This window comes from Artemia franciscana, chromosome 2 (assembly GCF_032884065.1).
Source record: "Artemia franciscana chromosome 2, ASM3288406v1, whole genome shotgun sequence".
Classification (NCBI taxonomy): Eukaryota; Metazoa; Arthropoda; class Branchiopoda; order Anostraca; family Artemiidae; genus Artemia; species Artemia franciscana.
In genome coordinates, this window is record NC_088864.1 from 52,462,472 (window position 1) to 52,481,693 (window position 19,222).

General features: G+C 34.5%; 1 long non-coding RNA gene across 1 annotated transcript; it reads left to right on the forward strand.

The window, feature by feature from the left end:
- Window positions 1–6,001: 6,001 nt before the first annotated feature.
- On the forward strand, window positions 6,002–15,748 carry LOC136043510 (uncharacterized). The gene is made up of 2 exons (XR_010621631.1): window positions 6,002–6,326; window positions 13,726–15,748. It is a non-coding gene; the product is annotated as an uncharacterized LOC136043510 (long non-coding RNA).
- The last annotated feature ends 3,474 nt before the right edge of the window (window positions 15,749–19,222 follow it).

Here is a 19,222-nt window from a genome sequence, read left to right on the forward strand (position 1 = left end):
AACTCCCCCTTGTCTTACACCCCAACGAACACGAATATGACCAAAATAAGAATTATCTAATGACTTAAGGCGAAGGTAAGAATGGGAGTACCAAAAACGAAGCACGTGAATTACCGACGGGTTTACTCCTCTCTGGCATAATGCTGTCCATGCTTAAGTATGACAAACACTGTCAAATGCTTTAGACAAGTCTAGGGCTGCGAAATGTACGCGACGAGTGCGATGGGTATCTTTTAATACAGAAGTCAAAGCACGGTGAGCATGCTGACAGCCTAGCCCAGATCTAAATCCAAATTGATTATCATCATTTAGAGCAAGCTTAGTGATATAAGGTAGTAGGAGGTGTTCAAAAAGCTTGCTAAGAGTACAAGCTACCGTTATGGGCCTATAAGAACTACAAGAAACCGGATCTTTTCCTTTTTTTAGAAGTGACGTAACGCTACCGCATAAGAACGAGTCGGGCACACACGAACTACTCAAACACATTTGAAAAAACAGTTGGAGATGAGATACCAGTTCAAAAGAATTCGGAACAAGATTCAAAACACTAATCCCATCAATATTCAAAGATTTTGATTTTAAACCCTTAATACCTTTTACAATAGCCCACTTTTCAACTGGAATCACATGTCTCTGACATAAACGTGACGGCAAATTTTTTTCAAGCAAACATGAGAAACGCTTATGCACTGCATAATTAACTTTCGAAAATATTTTTGAATAATGTTCGGTCAAAGATGGAGGAGATATAATATCACTAGAACTTGCATCCAGAAACTTGGCAGAATTTATCACTTTTCGCCACTCACTATCACTTTTCGGAAAAGTTTCACTGGAGTAACGAACGGCACGAAGGTGGCGTTTATATTCGAGTTTCGTCTTTTGTTTTAGATCAAACACAGTACCCCGAGAAGGTCGATCACATGCAGATCAGATTCTTAACCAGAATTTGGCCTTATTCTTGACTTTTTTCAGCAAAGGATCACACTTCCAAATTGGTTTTTGGGTATTCCGCCTGACACGGATCAGCGGGATGGCCACATCTTCAGCTTGTTTCATACATAAGATAATGTCACGATAATAGCGATTCAAATCAGCACGAGCATTGTCAAAAACTGGGTACGCATTTGTGCAAATAAAATGGAAAGGGACACGTACGGTGGACACGTTTTTCAAACCACTTATTAGACATTGAGGGTTGATTCGAGTATATGTCAGAAGTAACCATAATATCAAAATACAGTGGTAAATGATCATAATCTCTTTCATCTTCATCAACATGTACTGCTGAAGTTTGTAATGAATGATAGCAGATACAGTGGTCCAAATTTGACAGAACCCACTACAGTGGATATATGTAAAACTGAGGTCTTTCGCTAGGACCTCAAATGCTGAGGGTAGACACTGAAAAAGCGCTTCCTTTCGTGTCGAGGAAACGGTGATGTCACAGTTTAAGTTGCCTATAAGCACCCACTTGTATCCCAGACGCGCAATACCAGATATGAGAGTCTAATTTATTGCAGGCATTCGCATAGCTGGAGAAGGAAGAAACAGATCTTCTATCATGGGGCAAATAGGTGTTGATTATGATCATGTCTGCTAGCCGGATTGCAAGATAGTGTTCAGAGAATTGGTAGAAGCTAGGAGACAAATAGCTAGGCAGAGATCGCTTAATTATACAGGCAAGACCGCCAGAAGGCCTGCCTCGGGTACGGCGGGCATTCGTGATGAAAACAGCATGTTGATAACTTCGCCATAGAAAGTTTTCACTGCAACTCGGGAGCAGGTGTTCTTGTAAGAGAACAACATCATGATTAGCTAGTTTCTCATCAAGGCTTAACACTTTATCCTTTGTCCCATTGATGTTGAAAGAGCAAACTGAGACTATATACTCATTCATGATTGCAAGCGAGAAGGTCGTGGAACTTTGGAATTAGCAAGAGCTTTAGTTTGGAGCAACGAAAACTGTAAGCAACATGATCTCCACTACAATTTGCACACTTTGGGGTGTTACTGCAAGGTGAGTCACTGGAGTTCATATGGGGACCAGAGCACCGTGAGCATTTGTAGTTTTTATCGGGACATTTTGAAGCAAGGTGGTCAGGTGATTACATTTCCTGCAGCACCTAGGAATTCGCCGATATTCATACACTCGGAATAGTTCATAGCCTATCTTCAGTCCAGATTTAAGGACCGAGGAAAGAGAAATTTCGTCTTCGAACGTAATTTTCACACAATTTGAGCTCCCAATTCTCAAATTTTTGAATTTGAAATTCATGAATCAAAATTTAGAATTCGTATACGGAATAATTTCTCTTTGTTTTGAGTTTTAATGGTGCTCTTTACTTGTAGTTGAAAAAAAAACCTGGTAACGAACTTTAAATAACGAGCGACCCGGTTCAATTGTAGCCGAAAATCGAATTTTGACACCAATAGATATATCAAAAGAACCTGCTTATTATTTTGATTTCAAATATATAAGTTTCGTAAATTTTAGTCTTACCCATCAAAGGCTACGAGCCTGAGAAAATTCGCCAGATTTTCGAAAAAAAGGGCGGAGCACCTCATAAGAGTCATCGAATCTTAATGAAAGTCACACTATCAGATACAGCGTATCAGAGAAATCTAGAGGTTTCAAGCTCCTATCTTCAAAAACATGGAATTTCGTTTTTTTGCAAGGAAAAAGATAACGGATGCGTGTTTTTTTTCAGGGGTGATCGTGTCGATCCAAGGGTCGTAGAATAGCAGGAGGGGCTCATTCCAACGGAAATTAAAAGTTCTAGCACCCTTTTTAAGTGACCAAAAAGATTGAAGGGCAAATAGGCTCCCTCCCAAGCCTCTTTTTCTCAAAATCGTCAGATCAAAATTTTGAGATAGCCACTTTGGTCAGCATAGCTGAAAGGCCGAATAACTGTATCTTTGGAGATATCATGATCCTCCACACCCCATGGGGAAAGGTCTTTGAGTTGCAAAATTTGCTGCCGTATAGGCCACTTTTATAGGCAAACAGTATTTGTCGTATAGTATTTGTTATGGGGAAGTATTCATACATTTTTCGGGTAGTGGCGGGTGAGTTTCCAGCTGGTCGAATTTTGCGTGATGAGGGAAGTTTCGAAAGGGTGAATTTTTCAGGGGAGATTTTACGCTGGGGGAATCTGCCTGAATTCCTATACAAAATTCTTATTATGTATTGCTTTCTCTTTGCCGGCTCAATTTTACACATGGAGATGTTAAGGGTTCTTGTCCGGAGTAAATTCTCACCAGAATTGAAATGTTTAGAGAATTCTCACCAGAATTTGAAATTAATAAAAAAACGATCAAAAATCAAATGAAAAAATTTTGTTTTTTATTTTTAATCATATTAATAGTATCATAGTATCATAGTGTCACAATATTATACTATCATATTAGCATATTAACACTTTGTTTTCCAATAAACAACGCGTCCCTGTCCAACTTTCCTTTGTTCAATTAGTATTATCGTCGCAAATCAAGTGTTTTCCTTAAGAAAAGATTTAAACACTTCCATTTCTAGTTTGTAGTTTTTGACGTAAATACAGGATAATCTTAGATAAAATTATATTTGTAATCACGTTCGTAATAAACAATATTTTAGTTTATGTTTGCAATAGAGATAAACAACTCAAATAAAAGTCATACTCTTTATTTGAGATTATTTGATTAAATTAATGGAACATCGTTCAAAACAAATGCTATAGTTTTGAAATGAAGCTAGGTGTAAATAATATATTTTGGTATATCATTTTAAAGTAAATAGTAAATTAAGTAAATAAAGTTAAGTAAGTATAATACTTAAGGACTATTGTAAGTAGTATTTTAAGTAAATATAATGTTTTCTTAGTAAAGTATATTTTTCAGTAAAAATTAAAAAAGTCAGTGAAAATAAAATAAACAGTTTTTTATACAAAAATAACATGTAAAAATTGGAATATTTTGGCTTCGCATCTGGAAGGCTTCATCAACGAAAAAAAATCTAACTGCCCTAATCAGAACATGAAAAAACAAAGAAAACATACTTGCGCAATCCCCTCCCGCCCAAAAAAATGAAAACAATCCATGTTAGATTTTCCTGTTTCCTTCCATCTTCTTTTTTGTGCAGAGTTTGTGAGTTTTGTTTTTTTTTATATATATGTTTTAGTGAGGCTAGCTCGTTTCTTTTCATTGATAAAGGCTTCCAGATCTGAAGCTGAATTATTCCTGTTTTTATATATATTATTGTTGTATAAATATTCTGTTTTATTTACACTTTTCCACTTTTCATGTATTCTTGTTTCAATTGTAAGATATGTGCTTTATAATAAAACCCAAATTTTTATTTCTGTGGCCGGCGGGTTCGTTTTTAATATAGAATTTGTTTGCATCTGGTCCAAGACATTCTTCTGTTGTGAAGATCAAAGATAAGGTTCTTAAGAATTCTTCCTTACTCTTGATGAAATTCCGAACCATAGTATAATTTCAAAGAAGTTTTCTTTATAACATATTAAAGGTGACTCGCCTAAAGGTTGTGTTGGAAGGGTTTGGAAATCGGGAACAACTCTATTTGTGTTCATCCAAAGATATTTCTGATTAAACTTTTCTCTCTGGGTTGGTCTAAGAACCGTATCCAGGATTTTACTTCAGGGGGGGGGGTGCAAAAAACTTTAAAAAATGCATCAAAAATAAGAAAAATCAGGAAATAAAAGGGCAAAAGAAAAGAAAATGTCAGGTTAGATTTAATAGAACTTGAGCTAGAAATCTTCAACAAAGAAAGACTTTAAACAAGTTTTAGGTTTTTAGACAATCTTTGACGATAATTTGTTTTGCACAAAGCCTTTTTTTTCGATAATACAGATCTGGAGACTGTGATCAGTAACTGGAAGCAAAAAAGTCATTTCTAAAAAGAATCAAGAGATTTGATTAGATTTAATATGGCCAAAGATGGAAATCTCCAATATAGAAAAACGGACAAATAAGTTTTTGTTTTGTAGAGATTCCATTACGACCAGTCGTTTGCACCAATAACTCTTTCACTACATATAAAACGTATGACAAATAGAAAACAACTTAACGCTACTTTTAACAAATTTGACCTTTATACACAAGAACTTACGTCTGGGAGGGGGCTAAAGAAAGTAAGAGGTACATAGAAATTACACGAAAAGAGGACAAGTATAAAAAAACGTAAAAATTGTCAGATTTGAGGACTACCCATGTTAAGAGGCATCTACCTCCCCTTGTACAAAATGATGTTTTATGCTCGTAACACTTTAGAAAAGAAAAGGAGAAAGAAAAGAAAAATGGACAACAGCAAATTGTTTCTGTAAAAGAAATTTGACGAATTATTCATGCAATTACTTGATTAACAAAATTAACGGATGAAACCAAAATGTATAATTTTGAAACCACAAGCTGTGGCCAGAGCAATTCACCCCCCCCCCCCACCCCAAGTATTTCCGTAGTTTTGTCATCGTAATATTATGCTTGTATGTCAAATCAAATTGCTTAACTTCCAATAATAATATTAATGTAATAACCGTGTTTTTTTTTTGTCATTGAGAGAAGAAGTATTGTTTAAGATGAGTGTGTTGATTTTACGAAGGTTGACTGCAATTCTCGACATTACAAAAGAAAGTCATATGCAGCCTTTTGAATTGTCCTAGCTTATTTGAAATAGAACTTTTTTCACTTTGTTTTTATACATTTCCTTTTTCTGACAGTCCTGCTTTAACCCTACCTTAAAATATATTTAGTATGATCTTTTTTATTACTTTTAATTTTTGCATTCTACTTGCACAAAAAATATTTATTTCGTTCAAAACTATACACGCTATTCTTGAGCCTTACTTTTTATTCCTTTCTTTTTTCATTTTGTTTGAATAGTATAACCTTTATTAGGTAACTTTTTCTTAAATTAATGAAAATCAACTGAAAAGCCATCAAGTCAATCAAGATCAGTTAATCAAAAAAAAAAAAATGTTCATGGGATTTATTATTAGTTTTATTTAAATTAGTTGTTTTGTTCAAAAGAAGAAGACAACTGATTCAAGAAATAACTGAAGGGAAAAATATCAAAACAAATGATTAGAGGAACCAAGGAACTGTTATTTATTTTATTACGTTCTTCTTTCTTGCTTTTTTCTTATGGAAATCTCCTCTAGGAGCAACAGTTCACAGTAGTTCAAATTCAAAACCAACCTGGTATGCAACAGAGGCCAACAGGCATTGCAGTTGGGGGGATGCAGTCAAATTTACAACAGCAACAGCAGCAGAGAATGATGAGACCAAACGTTCCAGCTAATCCCGGACTGAGACATCTGCTACAACAGGTATTTAAATCATTTGTTGCTACCACTAATAACAACCCATCGGAGCATCAAGCCGCCTGAGGCCAAGGCAACTGTGAACGCTCATTATCGCCTCGTTACGTCTTAGTTTTTACTCCTCCCATGAAGGTTGGATTGCTCGGTAATCCCTACTCACATGACCTTTCACCCCATTCAAAGAATTCCTGACTTTTGCTTATCCCTGTGTCGTTTCCAACAACCTATTATCCAGCGACGTCAATTACAGACAATCTCCCTACATTTGCGTAAACTGACACCAAGGCTATTATCCTTCATCTGTAAAACGCAATTAATCATCTTAACCTGTTTAAATTATAGCTTTAGAAAACATATACGTATATACTATATAGTAACCGAAAGGAAAACCCTGGAAATTATATTTAAAATGCTTTCATAGAACTATGCTGAGTGTTCATTTTCCATGGGGGGGGGTTGTCATTTTGAGCTTGGTGAGATTTTGATTTGCTAAAAGTAATTGCGTAAGGTGGGTCTTGAACTTTATTAGTAAATAGACAAAGAAATTACCTACATTATAAATTAATCAAATGGATAAATTCATGGTAAAGCTTATTATATAATGTAAACAAAGGAGTCAATTACAAATTTATCAGTAAAGCAAATCTACTTAGCAATGCTAATCTGGAATGTTTCATGCTGTACTTACTGATGATTTTCATTCTAGTATTAAATATTTCTCTTTTTTATCGACTTTCTTTATCGACTTTTTTTTATTGACTTGTTCGACTCTTTTTTGTCGACTTTCTTTGTTACATATAGGCTACTATTGTTTATGCTGTAAATCTAAGAGTGTTTTTCTTGGTCTGTACATTGCTAACTATCTTGACAAAAAAGAATTGGATAATGATCTTTTGAAGTTAACTGTTTATTACTTGTTAAGAGGAAAATAGTAGCATGAATTTTCGTGTTCCCAATCCATCTGATGTGGTATTGGGGAATTTTTGAGTAATTTCTTAAAAAAAATTCAGAATATTTCAAATATTGTAAATCTGGATTATTTGTTTTGTCTAAACATTGCTTCGGAATGTTCCTGACAGAAGTTCTTAGCTTTGAAGTTCCCAGGACAATAAAGTAAAACCTTTTTGCCCCCTCTACCCATCTTTTGTCTAATAATGCCTGAAAAATGCGATTTTACAAGATTCTTCTTTTGCTTGTTTCAAAAATATATAACTTTTAAGGAAGTTTACTTTTTCGTCAGCGTTGCCATTTAGAAACGTGAAAATAGATAAGCACAATAATTAGTACAGTTAGAATATGATGTTTGCCTCTAAAGATTTAAAATTAAACGATCTAGTGATTCCCGAAGATAACCATAAAAAAAGAAGAAAAGAAAAACTTTTTTGCGTGCTGAACAATGGTCAACGTTGCGCAAGTACCGATCTAATGATTTTCTGCGTTTGGTCGGGAGTGGAATGCGAGGTTGGTGGAAAATCATCCGACGCTTAACGTGTTCTCCCCCCCCCTGGATTTATCCAGGTACCCATGTAGAGCTGGGTCGGCTCGTTGTGAGCTTATAGAACCGACTTCGGTTCAAAAACAAATAACTAGCTACAATAGGACTCGAACCCCTGTCCTGAGAATTTGAAGCCTAGCGTGCTAACCACTCGAATGGCTCTAACCATACATTCAAAGAAGAACTACACATGCTTAAGCTGTTTTGTGCTGCATGTTTTTAGCTGATTTTTGTCTGATTTTTATCCACATTCCTTCTTCTTTAATTTTGCGTCCTCTGTCAGCAAAAACTGCATAACTTTTTATGGAGATAGTTTTAATAAACATTTTGAATTCTTGATCCTTCCCAATTTTTAGAAACATAAATCATTTTGTAAGGTTTTTCTTAGCCAGTTCAAAAATGCAGATTCCAATTTCGCTGTTCTTAGTCTTTTGAAATCAACTGAAATGTGTAGTGCCTGTTGAAGTATTTTAAACGAATTCAACCAGCCTCCAAAAAGTACTTCAAAGAATTGTTTTCTCTCCTTGACTCTAAGCCTGCAACATTTTTTAGGAGATGTCGTCCAAAACTTTGAACTTAACACACTCTGAAGGGCATACATAGCCTATAAAGATAGTTTAAATAATTAGATATGCTTACTTGACTGCTTAATTTGTTTTTATTATTATTATTATTATTATTTTATTTATTTTTTTTTTTTGTAAGGTCTGCCCTCGTGAAATTCAAATACTAATTCTAAATAACTTATGTCATGACTGAATGCCTAGAATTTTTGATGATAGAATCTTTTATAAACATATTATACTTAAAATAAACCACTTTATCGTGTTAGAGTCCAAACAGACACGATTCTATGGGGGGCGCTTGTGAAGCTCTGCCTCCAGTACTCCCCAAAGAGAAGAGAGTCTCAAAGTTTTTGATTTTTTCTAGTTGTTTGATTAATTTTTTTCAATGTCAAGTTAGTTTAGTGTTTTGTATTAAGCAATAAAGAGCCTTAAGCCGTGTTTCCCAACTGATTTTGGGCTATGGTCCACCTAGGCATTTCTAAAATCCTGATGTCCGCTTGTGATACTTAAATTTTCTTATTCGGAATTCTACATGTACGTGTATTTACCTGAAGGAAGCTTAAAGGGCCCTTAACTTGGTATCTAATGGAAAATATTGTCTGAATACAACGCCTCTTATACAATGTATAACGTCATTGCAATACTATTCTATATCTTTTTGCTCTTTAAATCTATTTGAATGTTACGTCTTTCACATTAAAGATTTGTTTTTAAATAAAGGCTCTAAAGTATAGTCAGCCGAAGCATGCATGTCCTGTCCATGACCCTCCAGAGTCTTGCCATGCCCCGTGGGTGGGGTCTGCGCCCCAAACTGGGAATCACGGGCCAAAAGAGAGAAAAAGGAAAAAAACATTTTTCCCTTCTTTAAAATCTTGAAAAAGGATAAGAGTAAAGTTTCCAACTTAAAAAAAAGACAAAATTCCGACTTTGTCAAACCTTTAAATGATTACTTGGCAAAAAGATTTGGGTGATATTTCATAGCATTTTTTAATTCGACAGAAAGACTTTTATAGTGATGAATGTTATTTACATTTGTTCTGCAAAATAATTATTTGTATGTAGGCTAAATTCATTTGTTTCCATGCCGAAATAGATCAAAATAATTCTTAAGTGCAAATCCCCTTTCCCCATAAGCCACCTAGTAGAAGTTTGTAGGAACAGTTTTTCGAGCAATAGTATAGCGTTAAAACAATGCAAAATAAAAAAAAATATATCCAAGGAACGCTATTAGAAAATAAAGGGTGAAAAGATCCGAAATGAACAGAAAAAAGTATATAGGAAGAGACGAAAGTAAAGCAAGTTTTTGAATAATCACATGACAAACTTTTAAACAGTGATACATGCTTTAGTGCATCACATTAAAGGTCCTGCCAAAATAAAATGCGAATTGCGTTTTGGAATTAAGTCTATGACGTGCTTTGTGAACCAAATGATATACTGGCTGAATCAAACAATGCTTTATTTGTCGGAAAAGAGTTCCCCTGTTCCTCATTCTATGGTCTTCTGACGTAGATATTGACATAATTTACGAGCTGATGATTCAAATAATATAATCTGTTTTTGTTTAAATTTTTTTTTTACATATTAGCTACCCGAAAAATATGCATATTTTATGATTATGCATATTTGACCTAAAAATATAATAAACACAAAGCTAATCAGCATAATAAATTGCAAGTTTTCGTTTTGTCAGGTAAAAGCTTTTTTTGTAAAACAGTCCTTGCAAAGTAGACAGTTGATATAGACAATTATTTCAAGTTCCATGTAAATGAATGATTCATTGAGGCTTCATAAAATTATGCATAGTAATGTAGTTTTGCATAAGCCACTAAAGAAGAAGAGTGGGTGTAAGTATTACGGTCGGTGGGAAGGGGTGGGCCTGAAGCCTCAAAAAATGTATTTTGGCCCAAGTTTTCTTGCTTAATGAAAATTCAGATAAATATAGAAGAGAGGAAGAAGTAGGTAGATTTCACTCCTAATGTCCTTCCGATAAGCCTGTGAGATGGCGCTGAGGTGTAATAGCGCCCTTCTTATTGGAGAGGTATTTTGTGCAACATAGGTTCGTAAGCTTACCTGCACAGAAGGGTAGGAGGTAAGGAGGGAATGGGTATCCACTGTAAAATATTTTGTTGAAGAAATCTTGAAAACCTTGAAAATGATAGCGACTCTCGAAGCATTATTGTTCAAATGTTAGGCTTTGAAAATGGTGATTGAAGGGGGAGTGGAAGCCTCCCTCGCATTTAAGAGAGCCCTGGATCAAATAGTTCGTAGCATATCACTTTAAGTAAAGGGCAAGCCTTGTCAATAAAAAGCGAAACTAATGCGCTCAATTCTCTAAAAATGAATACTTACGCACCAGTGTAACTAAAGTAGTAATAAAAGTGTTTTTTTCACTCTGCCTCGAGAATGAAACAGCTTATTGTTGTGCATTTGCTAAAAAGATTTAATCTAAACTTAAAATGTTTTAAAGGGCGATCATTATACAACTTGCAACTACCCATTAATTATATTCGTTGCACTCAAAAATGCTTTAAATAAAGCACTATAAAACCTTAATATAAAGAGCGGGAACCTAAGGGTACGGGTAGTCCCATTCAGATACATTGTGAATGTATGTCAACTTTTCAGAGAAACTAATACTGGGGAACTAGCCAGATTTCCTGTACCAAATTTCTTTATCAATTCAATTCCATTTATTCAAAAGAAAAACAGAAAAAACTACAAAACTTTAGACCCCCACAAAGCCTTTTCGGCCCGTGACAGTGGGATACTAAACATAATGTTAAATAATAGCACTAAAATCAAACAAAAGGTCAAGAAGAAAGAAGAAAAAAACAAAAAATTACAAAAACAAAAACTACCATGCCAATCAAAATAAATAAATTAAACAAATTGAAAATGAAAGATAGAGGGGAAAAAGAAGAGAGGAGAGAACTAGCTGTTTAGGCATAAGAGGGGGCTGGGTAGCTCTTTTTTCAATTGTCCATAAGGATGGCATTTTAACTAGTTAACTGGTTGACCTAATTGTAACTGGTAGGGAATTCCATATGGAGGCACAACATAAAAATGGATTGAAATCTGATCTTATGGTTTTAGTTTTCTGACTGGAAATATCATATTTGTCTTGCTTTCTCTTTACTGACTCAATTCTACGTGTGGAGGTGTTAAGAGTAATTGTCTGGGGTAAACTTTTACCATTAGTGAATTGTCCAGACGACATTTCATTGAGGAGGGGGATTTTTTCGTGGAGGCGGAACCAGATTTCCTGGCGTTATTGAAAAAACTTAAAACGAAAAGAAATTATTATGTATTCAAGAAGACTGCCCCCTCCTCAATTCCTCGCTCTTTTCGCTAAGTTGTCCCATTTTTTTTTTGTCTCAATAATTTTGTCCCAGTTCTTTAAAAAGGACTCCTGAAACACAAGGGTCGTTTAATTAAAACAAAACTTTGGCGTGAAGAGTGAGGTGTTGAGGAAGTGGCAATCTCCTCGTATACGCAATAATTTCTGTTCGTTGATGTTTTAATATTGCTCCTTATTTTCAGTTGAAAAAGCTTGTTTTTTTTAAATATAATTTGTGAAGAAAAGGTACTTCCTATGGAAGAGATTGACTTTCAAGAAGTTTCGCTGAGAGAAGCAACTGCAGCTAATTCGATAACCGGTAGGCAAGGCTATATACGCTTTCAATGCAAAAGGAAAGCGTTCCACAAGCACATTCAGTTGTACAAACACGGGCCTTTTATGCAAAAGTGCCATAATAGTTAAAGTTGTCGCAATAAATGGGATTTCAATCACACAATATAGTAGAGTTCACGTTCTTTCAATATTTTAAACATTTGGTGCTCCAGCAATATTGCAATTAGATAATGGTAGAGAATTCTGTAATCAATTTCAATCCGAAATTTACGCTATGTGCAATTTTTTATTGCTATTATTTTATTTTCTAATTAAAAATGTACTGTGTGTTTTACGTTCTTAGTCATTCCTCCCAGGAACAGCGGCGAAAAAATGTTTAAAGCGGAGAAAAAAAAATGTATAAAGCTGTAGAAATGCTCAACATTCATCATTAGTGCATGGTGAATGTTGATATTCTTCGGTAAGTCAGAAATAAGGATATTTAGCAAATACTTCGGATATAAACCAAACGACTATGTTTTTGTTGACATTCAACGATGAATTTCGACATTTAACAAACAGTTTTATTCATTTTAGTTGAAGTTTACTCGTAACCATTCCTCATAATGAAAGTTTTTTTTTAGGGGGGGGGGGCATGGTACTCTCCTTCCTCCTTCTATATTTTTCTGGGTCCTTGACGAAACTTGAAATTTGGGCCTAAAAATACGCTTTTTGACGCTTCAAAGGCCCTCCCCCTGTCCCTACTTGCAGATATATTGACTGGCCATCCTCCCTAGTAGCTGATGTACAATTAACTAAATTCAGTGCTGAATAAGCTCTACTTAAGTGAAGCGATTAAATAATTATCCGTATTAGAAGTTCATTTTGTGGAGTGCTTTTAGCTTGAGCAACGAATGGGTCACTGTGCGAATTATTGACCTCCGAAACTGTAAAGCTGAACACATAGCTTTCCAATTGTTCTAAATCGATTGGCTATCTCATAATTTCCACTCGGTTGTATTTTGGTCCTCTGAAGGCCAAAGTTGTCGTTTTTTACCAGAAAACTGTAGAAAGCGCTGCTTTTCTGTGGTGCGATCTCTTGCCATTTATAAAAGGACGTAGAAGTTTGAATTTACAGTCGAACAATCCATCCCCTTTATTCTAGGATATGATCATCCTTGGAGAAAAAGAATACCTGTCCGTGACCAAACTTGTCGAAAAAAAAAACATTTTGCTTTTCTTAGATAGAGATTAGAAACCTCTCTCAAAGGGTTCTTCGACTATCTAAACTTGACAATGAGATTTGTATTTTAATTTTTCTGATTGTTTCTTGGTGTTTTCCACATTTTCCTTTAATTTGTCAAATTTTATCAGGCTCGTATGTTTTGTTAAATAATTCTTATCACAGTGAATTTTATGTATAAAAGATACAATTCATTTTATCTATAAATTGCCACCAAAATAATTTTTTTTTAGATTTTCGGTTATAATTAGTATGAGTCGCTTCTTACTTACAGTTCGCTACCACAAAATGTTTGATTTAGATACAGTATGACTTCTGCCCTTATTCTTTAGATTGTTGTTAATGCATCAATTTAGCTCACTGTAAAGTAACGAGGTCAGCGCAAATCGAGTCAAAGAACTGTCCAAAGTTTTATCTTATTCATTTACTAACTTATTTTAAAGAGTTACTGTGCTTATTGCGATATCGTATTTATACTTTTGTTTCAGAATCCTATGGGTCAACGCATGGGGCAACCAAATTTAGCGGCGATGAGTCAGCAAGGTCCTCCTTTTGATGATGGCTTATTTGACTTAATCTAGTATGATTATTTAAATTTTTACTTGTTTAGATTTTCCATTCTATTTTGTATATAAATTATGTATATAATTTGTAAAATGTTATTCTAACCAGTGGTGGGATTTGAAAACTGTGTCTCCATTATCATTCTTCCAGGGCTGCCACAGGTTCAGGTGGTAATAAATAGGGATTTTGGACCCAAAATGGACCTCAAAGTTTTCAGAAAGATTTTGAAAGAAAAAGCAGTGACACAACAACAAATGACACTTTACAAAAAAAAACAGAAAACAAATGAAATGATCCTTTGAAGACATCTCTCCATGATCAGAGGCCAAATGATAATTAAGAAACAGACCTCCTTAGAATCATAACGTTATAGGAGGAGCCTTTTTTTTACTCAACTCTTTACTTTCGGATACAAAATCAGATACAAAATATGATGAAAGAGATAAATCAAACCATTCTTATTCAAACTAAGACTTCAAACCCTAAACCTTACAAAAAGAAAAGAAGTTAGTAGAAAAATATAGAAGCTGTTACCAGAAATGCATTCAAATAAAAAAAAGGGCGGTAAGAAGTAACGTAATGGTTCGAGAAATGTATGCAAGCTCAAAACTGTACAAGAAACTCTGGTTTTAACACAGCCTCCTTCATATTTTGTACTTGGAGTCATTTTATTCCCTCTGTGTGCAACAAAGGGACAAAGGGGGCACTCCTTTTCGTTTTTAGTCTGTTTGTTCGGTCCGGACAATAACGCTATAGCTTGTGTAACCACAAGGTTGGTTGAAAAACAAGCGAAACGAGGTTCAAAGAATCTCAATGAAAAAGAAAGATGGAAAACCGTATACTCACAGGCATTGGTAGCCTTCAGGATACGGAGCTTTAAACCAAAGCAAGAAAAGGGACTTTATGGACATATATCAATTTAAGGGACCAATAAGGGCCTTTGAGTTTTTTTCCAAAGATCTTTTGATTTTAGTTCTTAGCTTTGGAAAAGAATAAATATTAAATGTTATCCTCAAAAAATTATATTACATGTATTTTAATTTCATCACCTGATATTTTAGAGTCTTCTTAAAAAATTAAGCTGATATTATTTGATTTGATAAAATTAATTGATATTAATAAACATTAATATCAAACAATCACACAACAAATTTTGTTGCTTTCAAAACTTGGCTGAAACTTCTTAAGATGTCAGCGCTGAGATTTTGGGATTTCAGTACTAAGATATTGGTATTGCAGCTCTAAAGTAATTGGATTCCAGCTCTGAGATATTAGAATTTCAGCTTTGAGATATTAGGATTTCAGCTCTGAAGTTCTTGGGAAAGGTATAAATTGGACCCTCAAAAGTATATCACGGGTATAAATTTTTTTATGATATTGTAAAATTCTCAGTGGCAGCCATGATTCTTAAGAACAAGGGTGTTTGAAGAACTGATAGTTTGAGAAATTATGTTCAATTTTTGTTTCGTGAATTCAATTTTTGTATATTGGCTGTGTGTTTAATATTTTACAGCTCGACAGTGCGTCTACTCAGCTCGTGAAGCTTAAGAACACGTTGATAATAAGAAGTGGCGACAATTGTGGGGAGGGGGCATGTGCCTCGCTCCTATATTTTTTGAAAAACACCTTTTTGGGGTTTTTTTTTATTGAAAATAGTTTTTTTGGGTATTTCTAGGTGAAAAATGGCAAATATCCTGCCATAGATTTTTAACAATATATTTTGCCCCCTCTCCCCCAACCCTAAGTTCTTGTGAATGGATGCCGTTGATATGAAGCGGCTGCTATTCTAATGTAACGAATTAATTTTTTTATGTTTCTTTGCTTGTCCTAAGAATATGTTCTTAATTTGTTTTGTTGTAAACATTTAAAAATTCTTTGTTTAATGATTTTACTTTGTTGAATGTACTTTGTTCTTTTTTATGTATTAAATATGATATTTTTGTTTTACCTGTGACCCGAACTTAGTTTTCTAGGTTTTCATGAAATTTGTTTATTCAGTCTCGTTTGGAATTAAGTCTCGTTCAAGTAGTTTATTTTATTTTTTTATTTCAAACATTGTCTACGGGTAATTACTGCGTATTGGTGGTTTTCTTCAACTGTAGCTAGGGCAGTGAAGTAGGTGTCATATAAAAATTAATTTGGAGTCTTCTGTGACGCACAATACGACAAATAGCAGTAACTTTTGAAACAAATTCAAAAAAATAAAAAGTAAGCTCTAGATTAAAGTAATTTAAAAAAACTGTTTAATTAATGAGAACTGTTCTATTAAATTCTTCGTTACAAAAGCGAAGATAAATCAAGTTTTCCTAATGGCTATTTAAATACAAAGCTACTGTTCTAAAGAGACTTACTACAAGCCAAAACGTCTTGAGAGCAGTTACAGATCTTTTTTTGATAATTTCTTTGAAATAAAGTGAGTTTTAGTCCTACATAATTGATGCAGGAAAATTTTGTTTTCCTTTGATAGATTTCAGACTTGTAAGTTTAAAGAGTTATTGCCTAAAAAGGGAAAATATCCTCCACCATTTCTAATAATAATAATAATAATAAAAAAACACTTCCCGTAATTTCTATGTCTGTTTTTTTATGCAAGTATGTACACAATAAGGATTCTACTGAGAATTTGTTTCTTTTTTCTATTTACAAAGCATTAACTTATAAACATGTGTTAGAGAACAAGAAATCTCTAGGAGATACATATCAAATTAGAATACGAGTTGCCATGCTTTTATTTTGTTGCCAAGTTTTTGTGGTCCAGTCCCAAAGCGAAAATCGTAGTGACCACAGTATAAGTATATATAAACAGTAGTGAAAAGCTCCTTCAGAAACGATACAGATTAAAGCGCTTGGAAAGGTAAAATCTCTTTTCGTCACAGCAATAGTTTCATATTTCTATTTGGCCAGGTTTCCCATAAGCCCGTCGTAATGCGCTAAACAATTGTCACTGCGCTTGCACGAAGGCGGAGACATGAAGAGAGGTCTAGACTTGTATGTGCCAAAAATCTTTAATGGATAGTATACGGCTTTTTGCTATAGTGCGTATATACTTATACTGTAGTAGTGACACTCTTGGCGATGAACAACTATATGAAATGAAGTCAAGAATATTTGTTGAATTTCTAAGCTGTCTTTCTGTATTTTGTCATTTTGACCACATTTTTCGTTTTGACCTATTGCGTCCAAAAACGATTTGAACGACTTTCCTCATTGGACTCTACCATAACCTCAAAAACTAGTTAGGGTAGGATTACTCCTACCCTGAGTACTCGTAGGAGTGCTAGTTGGAGTAGGGTCTTACGGTTTCTGTAGCATCATGTGATGCATACTTCAGTAAAAACATAAAAGATTAGCGTGCTAGAGAGTTGTCCATAAGTGACAACCTTCCAAATGTAGGAATATCCATAAATATCCAGAAAGCCCCTAAAAATGTTGGTTTTCCATAAAATAGTTCTTTACCTTCAACTTAAAATGGGAAGCAATATTAAAACTCAGAACGAACATAAATTAATCTTCATATTAGGGGAGATGCTTCTTCCTTATCCCTCTCTTTTTTCGCAAAAGTTTGACTTATTTTTTCCCGTATCTTTAAGAATGGTTAGTGTTTTGTTTTTTTTGTGGCAAGCCGCTGAAAAATTATCGGTGGCGTGCCGTCATTTAAAGGCGTTTCTTCCTTTTTTAGAGTTTTCTCGGCTACTTTTAAAAAGCAATGAAAACTAATTTGGAATAAGTTTTTATCAGAGTTCAGTCCATAATCCCATTTTTAGCTTTTTTACCATTACCGCACCTTGGGCAAGATGAGGCTGAGATCTTGACTTCTCATAAACTGTTTTTTAAACCCAAATGATCGATGGTGAGACCTTAAAATGCCTGATATTTGAATTAATCCGACAAAAAGGTAATTTAAAATTTAATTTAAATTAAGTTCTAAAGCTTGAATTAAAAAAAATTAATTGCACCAGAAATCCATGGCTAATTTATGAAACCTCGATGGAATTCTGAAGATTATATATTGCTTCATGTCTGAATGTCCTGGTCTTGCAACCTGGGTTCCACTTCTTTAACTATCCTATCCCTCAAGACCTCACTCTCTACGCCACGGAAACTATTATTTCTCATTGCTTCAAGATTAAATCCTCTCACTTAAGAGTGATATAATAAAAGTTTGAAATTAAATAATTCAACGAACTCCTTTGATTATGAAAGAGCTTATTTGTCTTTTTTCATCTCAGTAATTAAGGTACTGCGGTTGTGGACGTACTTGAACATGGTGGCATAAGCATATCAAACGATCAAAGTTTACTTTAGCGTAGAGGATTTAATAATTTTTTATTATTATTATTATTCTTTTTTTCACAGAGCCTATTGTTGTTCTTTGAGAACAGTTCTTTCCTGGGTATTAGATGAAAAAGAGGCAACATTTTGCAAGAAAAGGTTTTATATAAAAAGAGGTAAAATCTTACAAAGAAAAACATTATACATTATTAAATTTTTAATTCTGTCTTTGATTTCCAGATTTTGATTTGAATTAAGTTTTTAATTCCCTATTTTGTCAATTTCCAGGCAGTTTAAAGAGCCAGAATAAAAAAAAAAATTCAAAACACTTAGCTAGAAATAAACTCTACCACTTTTCTTTAAAGCTTTGACAAGCTTGTAGTTATTATGTATAAAAATAAGCTTGTTTACACGGTGTGGGGTCAACATAAAACTTAGGAGTAAAGAGCATAGAGCTTATGAGCAGCAATCAGTCCTGCATTCGTGAAAACCCTTTCTGCTGCGACAGTTTTTGCCGTCAATGATAGAACTTTCCTTGCCAAAGCTGCAATCCATGGCAGCTGAGTAAAATGTCTTTTCCAGAAAGCAATGGCTGTATTGATTTCACCAACTAGGGGAGGATCTTTTGATCTCCTAACATGGATTGACAAAGCTCCGATACAAATCTAACAGACGCCGAATCACATAATCATTTTCATCCTGTTCTGCATTGTCGTTCTGATACATTATTTGATCGAGCAGCCTCGTATTTTTCATGTACGATCATGAAGAGATTTAGAGTTGCTGCTCTTCTGAGAAAACCTACTAGCCATATTCACACATCTGGTTAGGGTAGCTAATCCACTGACAGCATCAGAGATTTCAGCCTCCTACTGGCATTTCAAGGGCTCTCTATTCTTACAAAAGAACTTCTACTGCACTAAAATGCTCTCCACAAGTTGAAATACAGGGACCTGGTGTGTTGACTGGACAAATACGGTTTACAGGAGACGTGATAACGTACCTTATGTCAGCCGCTAGCAGACATAACCATTTCAAGCAAGAATTCCCTTCTCGTCAGTTAACCATCAAGAAGGTTTGTGAATTTTATTTATCTTGAACGCTTTGAAGTCCAAAAGTGCAGCTGTAACCATAAGATCATCCCTTGGG